The sequence below is a fragment of the Mercenaria mercenaria genome, chromosome 8 (assembly GCF_021730395.1).
Source record: "Mercenaria mercenaria strain notata chromosome 8, MADL_Memer_1, whole genome shotgun sequence".
In the NCBI taxonomy this organism is placed as follows: domain Eukaryota; kingdom Metazoa; phylum Mollusca; class Bivalvia; order Venerida; family Veneridae; genus Mercenaria; species Mercenaria mercenaria.
Window position 1 is genome coordinate 76,023,641 of NC_069368.1, and position 15,665 is coordinate 76,039,305.

At 38.6% G+C, this 15,665-nt stretch overlaps 1 long non-coding RNA gene across 1 annotated transcript in view; it reads left to right on the top strand.

Annotated features, from left to right (window-relative positions):
* The window catches only part of LOC123565602 (uncharacterized), a 31,291-nt gene that overhangs the window by 1,010 nt on the left and 14,616 nt on the right, over positions 1-15,665 (top strand). The window lies entirely within an intron of this gene.

Here is a 15,665-nt window from a genome sequence, read left to right on the forward strand (position 1 = left end):
TATCTTATTCAATTCTCAAAGGAAATTCGTGTTGTAGGGCTACCTAAACCCTTACTTGTTTTGATGTTAATTTTCCATAATTTACAAAAGTGAGAAATATACGATTTTTAGCTCAGAAGTGACATACTGTATTGGTCAACATAACAGTGTGCGCCATTGTGCAATGTTGTAGTTTTTTAATGATGAATGGGAAAATATCTGCGTTAGAATTAGAAAACCAGTTACTGAGACTAATAATTGCATGCAAAGATTTTGTTCTGGAACATTTCGTTTAGCAGATTTTTCCTTTGAAATAAATGACGGAATGACGGGGTTCGTCCAAATAGATACGATAATGAGCCCCTTTTTTAAATGCAAATATCTCATTCAATTCTGAACAGAAATTCATGTTCTTGGTGTCATTCTGTAGGCAAACCCTTTCTTGTTTTATGGTTAATTTGTCACAATTAACAAATTGGGGAAGGACATGATTTATTGCTCAAAAATGACCATCCACAGTAAACAACAAAATAACCGCGCCGTTACAACAAAGGTGTATGTTTGGGCGATTTTTTTGCAAAAAGCTTAACAAGATATGAAGTTCACAATTCGACACAACAATGACAATTGTCTAAACTATTTAATGAGATTACTTTTTTTTTCTACGATCACGAATAAATTACAATCTTTCTAACCAGGAGTTGACTCTCCATCGTCTTTATAATCGATATTGAGTAGACAAAATAAAAAGTTCATGTTGCATGTTTATTTGGACAGAACAGTTTAATTACTATACACCTGGAAAAAAGTTAAACAACCCCTACATTTATTACAGTGGTTTCAGTTTCAAACTTTCTGATGTAAACTTTGATACTAAAATCACTGAAAATGGTAAACTATGCAATATCAACACTGTGGCTAACATAACAAAGCAATAACTGACCACAATATTTAATCTTTAATACCAAAAATGTTAAGTATTCAAGACGTATCGTTTAACAGACGTCGGTGTGTGGAGCTGCAGGTGGCATCAGTCCTTTGTTTGTTACAGTTTCTTGGTGAAAACGTCAAATGAAGTGTCTGGATAAAGCTTTTAACTTATTTGTTCAATAGGGGGTCATCTCTCCACGTGCATGGATGGTTGCATCAACCCTTCGTCTCAACCCTCCGGTCGAATTTGATGAAGTGTCAGCTGTCGCCACTCGCGATGCAAAGCTGCTTACAGTTCGTCAAAATTATCTGCAAGAGGGTTCGTTTTCTGTATCCGACGCCAAAGAATATTCCAGATATGCTCCAGTTGATTCAAATCAGGGCTTCTAGCTGATCAGGGCAAATTCTCATTACGTTCGAGATAGGCCGTCATTGCCCTTGAACGGTGGGGTCTAGCGTTCTCATCCATGTACACATGCCTACAGGCAAGTGGATGGTTCTCAAAATGAGGCACAACCGCCGGCTCGAGGACGTCTTCAATCTAACGTTCACCTGTCAGTATGTCCTGTATGGTCAAGAAGTCAAACGTGTCATCATGCGATACGCATCCCCATACAATTACAGAACCACCGCCTTAAGGAACCGTTGGCTTGATGTTTCTTGGTGTGTAAACCGTGATTTTTTTGTATCGCCAAATGGTCATCTGTAACATGCAGCAAAACCCTGCTTTCATCCGACCAGTGGAATCGCCGCCAGGTCCTCAGATTCCAGCCTCGACTCGCCATACTCCATCGCAAACGCGTACTTTGATGCTAATCTGTTAGCAGATGACACTTTATAACTCTTCGGGAGCCTAGTCCAGCCGCCCTTTCGAACCGTTTTTAAAGACAGGCGTCGGTAAGGTAGCAACTTAGGCTTAAGACGTGTACTCTTAGAAAAGGGTTGTCATCGCACTAACCCGACCAGGGCTCGATCCTCTAGTTGCGACGTTACACGAGGTCTTCATGAATTTGGCAGATCCTTGACATCATTAGTCTGACAATGGTTTCATATCAACCTGCTGACAACAATGTAGTGGCAGCCTAGTTGACGCCCTATTGCTTTGAAAGACATTCCCGTCGAATGCATCCCGACAATTTGCCATCTTTCCGCTTCCGATAGTCGTCTTCTGGCCATATTTACGTTACTATGTCTGAATTATGCGAAATAGCTAGGAAATATTCATTTCATATTTGCGAATATGTTGCATAAGAATACTGCTTTTTGCGAAAAGTACACGGAGTGCACGACATTCTCGCCTATATCTAGGTGTACAATTATTGCCACTGTGGGTCAAAGCTTTCGTTCTATCAACGGAATATTATTCGTGCCAACTAAAAAAATGAAATTTTAGACGCGTTGATTTCTAGTGTAGAGCAGACCAAACTATAAGGGGGTGCTTTATTTCTTTCCGGGTGTATATATACTGAGTCTGTAAGAGTGAAAAGAACTAACAGGCAAGAATTGTCTCTATTAAACAAGATCGGGCGTCCGATCAAATTACATGTAGTGTATCATAGTCAAGCAAGCACATCATCTTCTCTGATTGTAAAAGGAACGAACAAGCATGAAGTGTCTCAATGATACCATTGCACAAGACCGGACTTTTGTTCCAAGCACATGAAGTGATTCATATATCTTAGTCAAGCTAGCACATCATTTTAGAACAAACAGGAATAATGTGTCTCAATTGAACAAGATTGGACGTACGTTCAAATCACATCTAGTGCCTTATAGTCAAGCAAGAACATCATCTTCTCTTATTGTAAAATGAAAGAACAGGCATGAAGTGTCTCAATTGAACAAGATTGGACGTTCGTTCAAATCAAATGTAGTGTCTTATATGGATTCAAATGACAAGACATGCAAACCGCCTTCACTGAGTGTCATTCATTGTCCGAATAGACTAGGAGGGAAGGGATGATGAGCTTTTAGTTTTTGCATTAGAGAGAATGAGACTTACTGACTGAACTACAGACTTATGCTATTTCTATTGACATATCATGATGATAATGCAATGCTAACACAAAACTCTGCTTGTTTTGTTTATTGTTCTTATGTTCGGTCACAAGTCCCAACAATTATTATAAGAGAAAATAAGACCGAACAATATATTTCTAATAGACAAATCAATACTTCCGTATTCTACTTCTAATCTAGCGTAAACAATAACCATTGTTTGAACACCAGGGTATTGCTACATTTGTGAACTCAACATGGTGATTATTGAATTTGACATCAGCCCAAAACATCAACAGGTTCACCCTTTTTCATTACACGTATGTGATCGTATAGACAAGATTCCTTGTAATGTCATTCTTTAATGACTGGCGATAACATACATAAGGAAATATCAGCTGTAGTTGTGTGTTCATACTAGAAAACATTATACATAAATCATTAGACCTGTAGGTACTCAATCGATTATTATCAAAGCAACAAAAAACAACAAAAGAAACGAAACAAAACATAAAAAACAAACAACAAGCAAGTATGCTTATTTCATACAAAAACAATGACTTATTTAATAGAACTGTTAAATCAAAATCTTATACAAATTGTTAAACTTATAGTCGCTAAGGTGTGCTACTTCATGTGAAAATATCACGTTATGCTCTCTACTGTGAACTGACATTTCATTATCGAAAAAAAAAAAAAAAAAAAAAAAGAAGCAAGTGTGATTATTTCATACAAAAACAATGACTTATTTAATAGAACTATTGAATCAAAATCTTAGATAATTTGTTAAACTTATAGTCGCTAAGGTGTGCTACTTCATGTGAAAATATCACGATATGCTCTCTGCTGTGAACTGACATTTCATTATTCAGTGCAAGAGATATACTGGTTCGTGATACGAACCAGCATAGCAGTTAAACAGTTGCTACAAGTCGGTAAACACAAGCAGTACAGTTTACAGTCATGTTTCAAGAAAATTCCTGTGGCTCTGTTTTTAACAGGCTTGTCACCTTCATGTTTCCAAGTATCATCATCAGAGAAGTCCATGTACAATGAGATTCACCGATGCTTATACTGTACAATGGCTGCATTACAGAAATTTTGATAAGTGCCCAAACGATAGAAGAAAAGAAGAAGAGAAATACTTTGAATTTCAAACCATCAATATCTCTTCCAGATATTGTCATGCTTGTTCCCGAACATCTGCCGATACACTTGGACGACAGGGCAGTTCAAAGGTAAAAGCGAGCGTCTCAAAAGAAAAGTGTAAGTCTTCCAAAAAAACGTGGTGTCATCATGTTGTATCTGGCAGACGTCTTAGCAATGATGGGAGAAGTACTAGCGTCATTGCCTACTTAGCACAGAGTTTGGCGTATGCCAACATTAATGCTTGACCCACGCTGATTGTTTGAATGCCAAATAATCACTATTTTCGGAGAGTGTGTGAAAGATGAAGAAAGAAAAAGAAAGAGAAGCCCAATGTCGGGCAAACTAATTGCCCGCAACGGCTTCATTGCCTACCAGATGAGTCCGGTCGAAGCCATCATTTACAGTTTGCCCGCGCCAATCTATGAAAGTCAAACTGACTGAGAACTTTCGGTTGCCATTTGGTCCATTAGAGTTTTAATTTTCTCTTTGAAGAGATTGTGTTTACCAAAATGACTTACACAAATGTCAAGCGACTTTGTTTTTGTAAGAGGATAACGATGCTACTGTGCATCACCCCACTATAGAATTTAGCTGCTCTAACGACACCTCCATACTTCTAGCTGTCCTTATTTCCTAAACTTGAACTCGACCCCAGCAATATCGGTTGCCGTCCGGTCCATCGGTCCATTTTGTCACCTTCATGTTTCCAAGTATCATCATCAGAGAAGTCCATGTACAAACGATCGATATCTCTTCCAGACATTGTCATGCTTGTCCCCGAACACCTGCCGCTACTCTTTGACGACAGGGCTGTTCAAAGGTAATAGCGATCGTCTCAAAAGAGAAGTGTAAGTCTTCCAAAGAACGTGGTGCAATCATGTTATATCTGGCAGACATCTTAGCAATGATTGAACAAGTAATAGCGTCAGTGCCTACTGAGCACAGAGTTTGGCTTAAGACATCATTAACGCTTGACCCACGCTAATCGTTTGAATGCCAAATAATCACTATTTTCGGTGAGTGTGTGAAAGATGAAGAAAGAAGAAGAAAGAGAAGCCAAATGTCGGGCAAACTCATTTCCCTCAACGGCTTCATAGCCTATCAAATAGGTCTAGCCGAAACCAGTATTGACAGTTTGCCCGCGCCGATCCATGAAAGTCAAACTGAATGAGAACTTTCGCTTGCCATTTGGTCCATTAGAGATTTTAATTTTCTTTTTGAAGACAGAAATAGATTGTGTTTACAAAAATGACTTACACAAGTGTCGAGCTTTTTTGTTTTTGTACTACGATAAAGGTGCTACTGTGCATCATCCTACTATAGAACTTAGCTGGTCTAACGACACCTCCATACTTCTAGCTGTCCTTATTCCCTAAATTTGAACACGACCCCAGCAATATCGGTTGCCGTTCTGTCAATCGGTCCATTTTTGAAGAGAGAAAGAGTAGTGTCCTGCAAAGCTGTTCAAATCCAAACAGAGCAGAGTATGTATACCAGATCTAGCAATCCTAGCGGACACAACAAGACCAGATCCTGTCACTAGACGTAGAATCTCCTACTTTACAAGCCTGTAACGTTTCGTGATGGCCAATAGCGGTTCCTAATTCTGCTGTGCATCACCAAACTATAGCATTAAGCTGGTCTGACGAGACATCCGTACTTCTTGCTGTCATTATGACCTAAACCTGAACCCGACCCCAGCAATATCAGTTGACATTCGGTCCATTTTTGAAGAAAAAAAAGAAGTGCCGTGCACAGCTGTTCAAATCCAAATTAGCTGTACACTAAATTCAAGTTTGGAAATATTGATGTGAACAGACTCAATCAAACCGAGTCTGCATTTTTTACTGTTTGCATTCTTCTCGGTGCTTCCGAGGGATATACTTCCCAGATTATATTCACATCAAAACAGCGGGTGTTATTTGCTGTGTGGCGGCCTTAAACAGTCGCCCGACGTCATCTTAGTGTTATTATATTGATTCCAACTCATTTAGATTTGAAAATTGAATACCACTTAAGCCGGTGCTAGGGGGAGTGGGCAGTGTTGCCTTTTCCATTACTACTCATGAACAGACTTTATCAAATCGAGTCTGCAATTTTCTCTGTTTGCATTGTACTCGGTGCTTCAGAGGAACCTGCTTTCCAGATTATATTGACATGAGTCGAGCGATTTTTTTTTGGACTAGGATAACGATGCAGGCTTGTCGTAAGTAGGCACCATTAAGGCATACAGAGCTGGTTTGTATACACGATCTAGCAACTTTAGCGGACATAACAAGGCCAGAGCCTGTCACTAGACGGAGAATCTCCTACTTTACCAAGCCTGTAACGATTCGAGATGCTACTGTGCATCACCACACTATGGCATTAAGCTAGTCTAACGACACTTCCATACTTCTAGCTATTCTTATTCCCTAAACTTGAACCCGACCCAAGCAATATCGCTTGCCATTCGATCCATTTTTGAAGAGAGAAATATAAATGTCGTGCACAGCTGTTCAAATACAAATTAGCTGTTCACTAAATGGAAGTTTTGAAATTTTGATGTGACTTACACAAGAGTCCAGGGTTTTCGTTTTTGTACTAGGATAACGATGAAGGCTTGTCTTAAGAAGGCCCCCATAAGGCATACAGACCTGGCATGTATACCCAAACTAGCAATCCTAGCGGACATAACAAGGGCAGATCCTGCCACCTGACGTAGAATCTCCTACTTTACCAAGCCTGTAACGTTTCATGATGGCCAGAAGCTTTTCCTAAGGCTGCATCACCCAACTAGAGCTTTACGCTGGTCTCACGACACCTCCATACTTCTAGCTGTCCTTATTTCCTAAACTTCAATCCGACCCTTGAACATTTTTCAAACACTAAATCTAAAAAAGGCCCTGACGCAGAAACATCTTGAATTCTCATGGTGAAAGCCGCCCGACTAAACAACTGAGCTTGTGCAGCTGCTTTAATAGGCCTGCCAAAAATAATAAAACTCTGTGACGACACGAAACGTTTAGATTCGTTGATGGCTTTAAATTTGGTTTTGTCCAAGAGGGCGAGTCTACACTGAAAGTAACCGACTATTCAAAATCAAACATTATTTCCTCAAGTTGTAAGTGGTCACATGACCAATTGTGCAGCCGAAGACAGCGAACGTGTTTTAAGTGCTCTCAGCTAAATGTGTGAAAACATGAAAAGGCTTGATCTGGCAAAGACGAACAGAATCCCAAAATATGTTCTAAGAACTTTAAATGCCCATTGCCAAGTTTTCTATTAACAGTGTGAAACTATGAATGTCGACCACCTTAGCAGACTTGTCCCACCCACGTTAGACAGGATCACAGCTGTTGGATTGTAAAGTATGTTTTCAAATACTAGAAATGCTATCAATATTCAATAACTATGACAGTGAACTGAATCGGCATACAAAGGATACAATGCTTTGACATTGCTAACAGCTTTACTACTGGCAAAACATGCTATCATCATGTTGTAGTAGAAGTTTCTACCAGATCTATCACATCATACAACGTAGCTCAAGGCATAAGGAGAAAACCTCATGTTGTTTGTTTCTAATAGGAGTTGGGGGGTGACAGATAGTGGGAGGAAAAAAAATATAATTATGACCTTATGCATTGATAGCAATTTCACAGATTCGTAATGGAAGAAAATACTCCATAGTAGGAGAAAGGACAAAATTCTAGCATCATGTTAACATCTTACTGTTTATGACCTTTAATGCGACAGAATGCTCAGTATAAACAGCATCATGTTATTACATTATTACATGGAAAAGATCCTTGATGATAGATCAAACTTGTCTGCCGAGTGCACTAAATAAACAAAGACATAATCCGCATGAGTGAAATTGTTTATTCATATAAGTGAATACCTTTGTCTCATTATTTCATTAGGACAGCGTACTTGGCATAGCATAAATTGCGGACGTACGGGACATGATATAGACTTACCAAACAGATAAATTAGCACAAAACGTTATCTCAGAGACTGCTACTAACTTTCATATGAAAATACAACAAACACAATAAGCAATAGTGACTCTTATACGGGCAGATGCCTCTTCTGTGTGTAGATATCATAATGACAAACAATACATATACATATTGACTAAATAAGCGTCTGTAATTTTGAATGGTGAAAACAATTCTGTCTCTGTTCATTTAAGATGCACCCATCACTTTGAAGTCATTTGCTCTAGCTGCCTGGAATGAAAAAATATAAGACTGAAAAGCATTTCAAATTTTCTAAATGAACGTGAATAGGCCATATCTAAAGTATTTATGCAATGCAAGCATGTGAAGCTGAAATAACATAATGCTGTTGAAATTCAAGATATCTGCAAAGTAGTTGTAAAATGAATAACTGATATATTTTCCTCTCAAGAAATATCGTGTAGAAAATATACACACATCATAGATTCCGTCAGTGTTTTGCAAAATGATGCAGGTATCGGACATACGGTCATCAGTCATAGACAGTTTTACTTTCTTTTGAAGGCTCTGCATTCCGTGAAACGTAAACGTTGTTCTCCCGGTTAACAAGAGTTTGTCCATAACCAAAACTCCGCTCTCAAATGGGAGGAATTCAAGCTGAGAAAGTTTTGCCCTTTGCTCCTCGCTCAGCTGAACGAGCAAGTGGCGTTTTTTCAAAGACCTTTCCTGGTTTGCCATGTTCGAATGCTGTGTAAAGGAAACGTGAGGAATGCTCTTATATTACCGTCTTGATTGGAAATTTGTCAAAAAAATATAATAAGACATAAGTCATACAAACCAATGAGGTATACGTGACCACTACACATCTGCTAAATGCTACTATGTTATCAAATTATCCAAACGGGACTCAATGCACAATTACCTCTCTTTTACTGTCTTCAGGCCTCGTTTTCCCTTCTCTTTTTCCCATTTTTCGAGACACGATTATATATATATATAAGGTAAAGTCTAGTATAAAAAAAGGAATAACGGGATAGGAACGACTACAGTAGAGGTGTATGTGTTAGCAAATAGACTCACACGCCTACGTTCAAACATGAGTATCTGTTGTCTATTGGTCTTATAGAGGATTGGTTCGCATTATATGAACTTGTACGTTGACTATTTTACTTCAAGCATATACTGGTCATTTGATTTCAGAACACAAAGATGGACACATCTGAGTCGATTATGTTGTATATGCATTAAAGGAATACTCTCTGACTTGCTCAGAAGACGAGGGAATCAAAGAATTTGAGATGAAATTCAACGACGTTGACGAAAACGGAGCAGACTTTCTGTTCGTGAAAGAAGAAAATTGTGATGAAGAAACTGGACAAAGTTTTACACGGTGTCACATTTTCTTCTCGGATAGATGTACCAGTAATATGGCTGCTACTGCTTGTTTTATAGAGATGACTATGAAACGCATGACTATTGTTGTTTCTTTTCAGACTCAACGGTGAATAAGCTGTGTTCCATAATTATCCAACGTTATTGAAAGAAACTCACGCCTCTGATCTTGCATGGTTTCTGAAAGGATAAGCTTTGCGTATTAAGAAAATCCAAAATACGTGATATGAAGATTGAACGTGACATAGAGTTCAAGAATGGGTCAACACATGTTTGCATAAGAAAAATGAATGCGAAAATAAGAGAGCTGTATTATGATGAACGGAGGTACATCGACTCATGTTTTGATGGACACGTCATCAAATCGTTGTATCGAAATGGTAGAGGAAAATTGAATATTATGCTTTGCCGATGTGTTTGATTTTATTAAAAAATGAAAATAGTTATAACATACATATAGATTTATTGTTTTAGTTGTAGCATTGTTTATTTTGTACTGACATCCGTCTTGAACACACATGAAATATGTGGTATTAAATACCTGTCATTCGTAACTCTAGCAGTGATACACTGGAAACAACAGCCTGATCTTCACTTGAACGTTATGTTGCATATACATGCACAGAAGGACACGACCTGAATATTTTGAAAGCCGGATTTAATATGGTACTTTTTACATAAGAGAGCAAGTGTCCTAAGGCCACTGTCACGGATGGATTAAAGATCTTAATAGAAGATGACACAACTGGTAGAGTGTTGCATCATGTTTACAAAGTTATATTGCTGATGCCCAAAGTATTAGAAAAACTCTAAGCAAATAATGTGCTGCCCTTCTTGAGACGTAAAGGAGAAAGGTGGATCCTAACTTGTAAATATAAGCGTCAAATTTTGAAAATATTACCAGTCATCAAAGACTTTTGTGAATGTTACTTTCTACTTCCCGATAAAGTGTGAGAATGAGACTTACTGACTGAATGTTATTTCTATTGACATATTATGATGACAATACACTGCTAACACAATACTCAGCTTTGTTTTGTTTATTGGTCTTATGTTCGGCCACAAGTCCCAACACTTATTATGATTCAAACTATGACCGAACAATACATTTCTAATAGGCAAACCAATAAGGCAAATAAATACTTCAGTATCCTTCTTTTAATCTAGCGTAAACAACAACCATGGTTTAAACACCAGAACATAGCTAAATGGCTTTGAATATACAACTTGATACACTTGTGAACTCAACCTGATGACTCATCAATTTGAAACAAGAATTGATCGGCTCAGAACACAAATGTGTTCATCCACTTTCATTAACAGTAAACGAGCATTTAGGAAACAAAACCTATGATTTTATTCCTAAATAACTAGTAAAATCATACAGTATGAGAAACCAATTGCAATTATCAGTTCATGCTGGATATTTGTATGGTTACACCATATGACACGTTTGTATAAAGTCGCTGTTTCGTCAAGAATAGAAGACAAACCTTTTACATGAAAACTTTCGAAAGTGATTATGGCTTTTACTTTACAACTAAATCGAGTCCATAACGAAATAGTTGGCCTGGAGTTAGCATCTATGCCCTTCGGTATGTAAAATAATCGTGTCCATATTACCAGCATGAATTGACATTTCGTATTTCAATAAAATAGTAAGCAGCTAGTGAGATATCGGCTAGAAGTAAGAGCCGATGTATTCCTTCGACATTGTAATATCTGTTCGAAAACATCAACTGCAACATATGAGACAAGAGAGCTACAAGTCACAAATGAACTGTACCAAATTTCTTTGACTCTGAGTTTGTCAAGAATTGTCACTGGCATGTTTCCAGGCCATTGTCATCTGAGAATACAAATGTGTTTTCATAGAAACCCATGATCACAAGGCCTCGAAACGTGATCGCATTAGAAGAAATTTGGCATAGTGTGCCAAATGATAGAAGAGACAGAGAGTAGAAGTAGAAGCCAAAGTCCCCTTCAAATTGAGTATCTCCACAAGACATTGTCATGCCAATCCCCGATACCTGCCGCAATGCTTTGGCGACAAAGCTGTTCGAAGTAGTAGCGAACATCTAAATTAAGAAGCATTGTTCTCCCTAGGAACGTTGTTTTGTCATTCTTTATCTTGTGGACAATCATCGCGATGATGGCCAAACTACCCCTCTATACCGGTTTCGTCGCCTAGCAAGTGAAGAGTCGGGCGTGAGCCAGCATTGGCAGTTTACTGGCGCCGATCTAGGAAAGTCAAGTTGAAAAGAACTATCGGTTGCCGTTCGGTCCATTAGTGTTTTCGGTTTTTATGAAAATAGTGAGAGATAGTATTTGCCAAAGTCTTGAAATTTCAATGTCACTTACACCAGAGTCAAGCGTTTTGTTTTTGTACTCAGATGAAGCAACAAGGCTGTCGTAAGTCGGCACCCTTTAGCCTACAAAGCTGGTTTGCATACCCTCTTTAATAATCAATAACGGACATAAAAATACCAGATCCTGTCATTAAAGGGGGAAATTCCTCCAAGCATATAACGACTCGTGATGGCAAGAAGCGGTTCCTTATGCTACTGTGCATTACCTCACTATAGCATAAAGCTGGTCGAACGACACCTCCATACTTCTAGCTGTCTTTTTTTCCTAAACTTCAGCCCGACCACAGCAAAGTCGGTTGCCATTCAGTCCATTAGCATTAGTATATTAGAGAGAAGAGAAGAGAGAAAACATTGCACCGTGTTGTGTACAGCTGTTACATGCAACATTAAATTTTATACTTTGATCTTTCAAATACAAGTAAGAGCTTGGGGTGACCAAAGTTCTGAAATTTTCATGTCGCTTACACTGTCATGTAGCATATAGAGCAAGCCAAGAGTCGTTTTCCTCAATAAAACTAAACAAGTAAGCATACGAAAACGGCCCTTGCCGTACTCCACCACCAATAATAAAAGTGACCAAGTCCTGTGGAGAGAGAAATACATTCAACAGCTAAATAAGTTGTGCACAACTTGTCTTAACAACTAACAATTAACTAGCATATATATGTATCACTATGGTCTAAACACCTTATACAAACTAACGTTGCAAACGTCCTGTCGCGCTCATTTCAAACAACTCGTCATTGCTCTTAACATGCAAAAAAAGATGACAAAAAATGTGGTTCGTTAATTGGCTATTGTATTTTCTTGTAATCTGCAAAAGCATTGAACGATCATCGGGTGTCCATGTCTACCGTCATTATCGGAAAGCAGAATCAAGTTGATGCAAGACGCAAACAGTAGACATTCAGACGACCTCGAGAGTACGTCTCACATCTCGAGTGTCATTTCAATCAAAGAAGAACTCCGTCTATTTTAGGCTGGAAAGATATGGGTCGGGATGACACGGGCAGAAGCTTAACCGTCTTATCATTTTCGGTATACCGAATCTTCTTGCCCTAACCCAACTAAGCTGAACATGGGACATTCTCAATTGATCGAAAACCCGGATCATGTTCTAATCGAAACAAGAATTGGCATCGTGATGCTAATGCACGTTGCCAGTCTAACCAAACCCTAACATGTGCTTTTCAAGAGCGTCGCGACTTTGCCGAGTACTCACCAAAGGCATTCTTCTTCTGTCTTGTACTCTTGTTACCACGAATTTAATCCATACAGACAAGAAAAAAATAAACAAACTGACGCGGAAACACCTTGAAATGTTCATGGTGAAAGCCGACAAACTGAACAACTGAGCCTGTGCAGCTGCTTTTATAGGCCTGCCGAAACAATGACAAACTGCATGACGTCACAAAATGTTTTGAATTGCTGATAGCTTTCAACGTGATTTCGCCCCAGAGGAAAGGACTACACAGAAAGTAACTGACCAGTCAGCCTCGAGCATTTTTTCCTCAAGTTGTAAGTGGTCACATGACCAATTGTGCAGCCGTAGAGAGCGGATGCGTTTTTGCAGTGCTCTTGCTAAATTTGTGAAAACATGAAATTGCTCGATCTTGCACATTTAGGTCCCACAGTTATGTGCTTAATACTTGAAATTCCAATTGCCAAGTTTTTCATTAATAATATAAAACAATGAGTATGGACCATCTTAGCAGATTTGTCTCTCCCACATTATACAGAATCACATACAGTCATTTATCCTTTCTGACCAAATATGTTTTCAAATAGTAGAAAAGAGCTGTTCAGTCGGGCGGCTTTCACCATGAGAATTTCAAGGCGTTTCCCTGTCAGTTTATTTTAGATTTAGTGTTTGAAAAATGTTCAAAGGTCGGGTTGAAGTTTAGGGAATAAGGACAGCTAGAAGTATGGAGGTGTCCTTAGACCAGATTAATGGTATAGTGAGGTGATGCACAGTAGCATAAAAACAACATCTGGCCATTTTCTGAAACCTTAAGGCTTTCTTAAGTATGGGATTCTCCGTCTTGTGACATGATCTGGCCATTTTATGTCCACTAAGATTGCTAGATCGGGTATACATACCAACTCTGTATGCCTTAAGGGTGCCTTCTTACGACAAACCTGCATCAGTTTCCTAATACAAAAGCAAAAACGCTCGACTCTTGTGTAAGTCACATCAAAATTTCAAAACTTGCATTTAGTGTACAGTTAATTTGGATTTGAACAGCTGTGCAAAACACTTTTCTTTCTCTCTGTAAATTGGACCGAATGGTATCCGATATTGCTGGGATCGGGTTCAAGTTTAGGGAATAAGGACAGCAAGAAGTATGGAGGTGTCGTTAGACCAGCTTAATGCTATAGTGGGGTGATGCATAATAGTATTTAGGAACAGCTTCTGGCCATGACCAAACATTACAGGCTTGGAAAAGTAAGAGATTATCTGTCTAGTGACAGGACTTGGCCTTGTTATATCCGCTAAGATTGCTAGATTTGGTATACATACCAGTTCTGTATGCCTTAAGGGTGCCTACATACGACAAGCCTGCATCGTTATCCTAGTACAAAAACAAAAACGCTCGACTTTTGTGTAAGTCACATCAAAATTTCAAAACATTGGCAAACACAATCTCTTTCTCTCTTTAAAATAAAATAAATAAAAAATAAAAACATAAAAAAATAAAAACAGTAATGGTCCGAACGTCAACCGAATGTTCTCATTCAAATTGACTTTCATAGTTCGCGCGGGCAAATTCTCAATGCTGGCTTCGGCCCGACTCTGCATCAGGTAGGCAATGAAACCGGTGCGGGAAATTAGTTTGCCCTTCATTGCAATGATTGTCCGCAATATATAACATGCCAAAACCACGTTCCTAGGAAATCAATGCTTCTCAACTGAGATGTTCGCTACTACCTTTGAACAGCCTTGTTGCCCAGGCACTGCGGCAAGTATCGGGGATTGACGTGACAAAGTCTTGTCGAGATATATGAATTTGGCTTGTCTCTCTTCATATTTCTTCATTTTTCACACACTCACCGAAAATGATGACTATTTGGCATTGAAACGATAGGGCGATTGTCAAGCGTTAATTATGGCTAAAGCCCGACTCTGTGCTCAGTAGGCAATGACGCTAGTACGGGGAATTACCTTGTCCCATCATTGCTAGGATTGCCTGCCAGATATAAGATTATTGTACCACGCTCTTTGGAAGAGATACACCTCTTTATTGAGACACCCCCTATTACCTTTGAACTGTCCTGTCGTCTAAGTGTAGCGGCAGGTGTTCGGGGACAAGCATGACATTAGAGAGTTTGAGATTTCAACCTTCGCCTTCCCCTGCAACGTCTCTTGCGAAGTTAACGTATAAAGTTGAAGTTCGATTAAAATTCCTTGAGATTTCAAACATTAGAATGAACCTTACTTCTTTTAATCCGCCCATTCAATTTATCCGTAATTATGATCGTTTTTTTTTTCGTGCATTTTGATACCAATTGTCCGAAAGGGCAGGAATTTTACATGCGGCTTTAGAATTGAAAAAATGAAAATTAAATAAAAAAAAAACATTTCAATTAATATAATCATCGCATGGATATTAGAGCGATTACCAAAAAGAAAAAGAAATCAGACGATAAAACAATGTGAACAATGTAAAAAATCGTTAGTGTTGCTCCAAACATTTAGTTTTTATATAAAATTATGTCAGTATAGTCAGTATACAATGCACGATTGTAAATCATACATGCGAGAAAATAAAAATGATTATTACATACCTAAAATTATTTTCCATTGGGTTTCAATGGACCGCGATCGTGCAATATTTTTCCATATCATGAGATTGACCGCTTTCATATCGGACTAGTCCCAATCCGTGACTCTAGTTATCTCCCC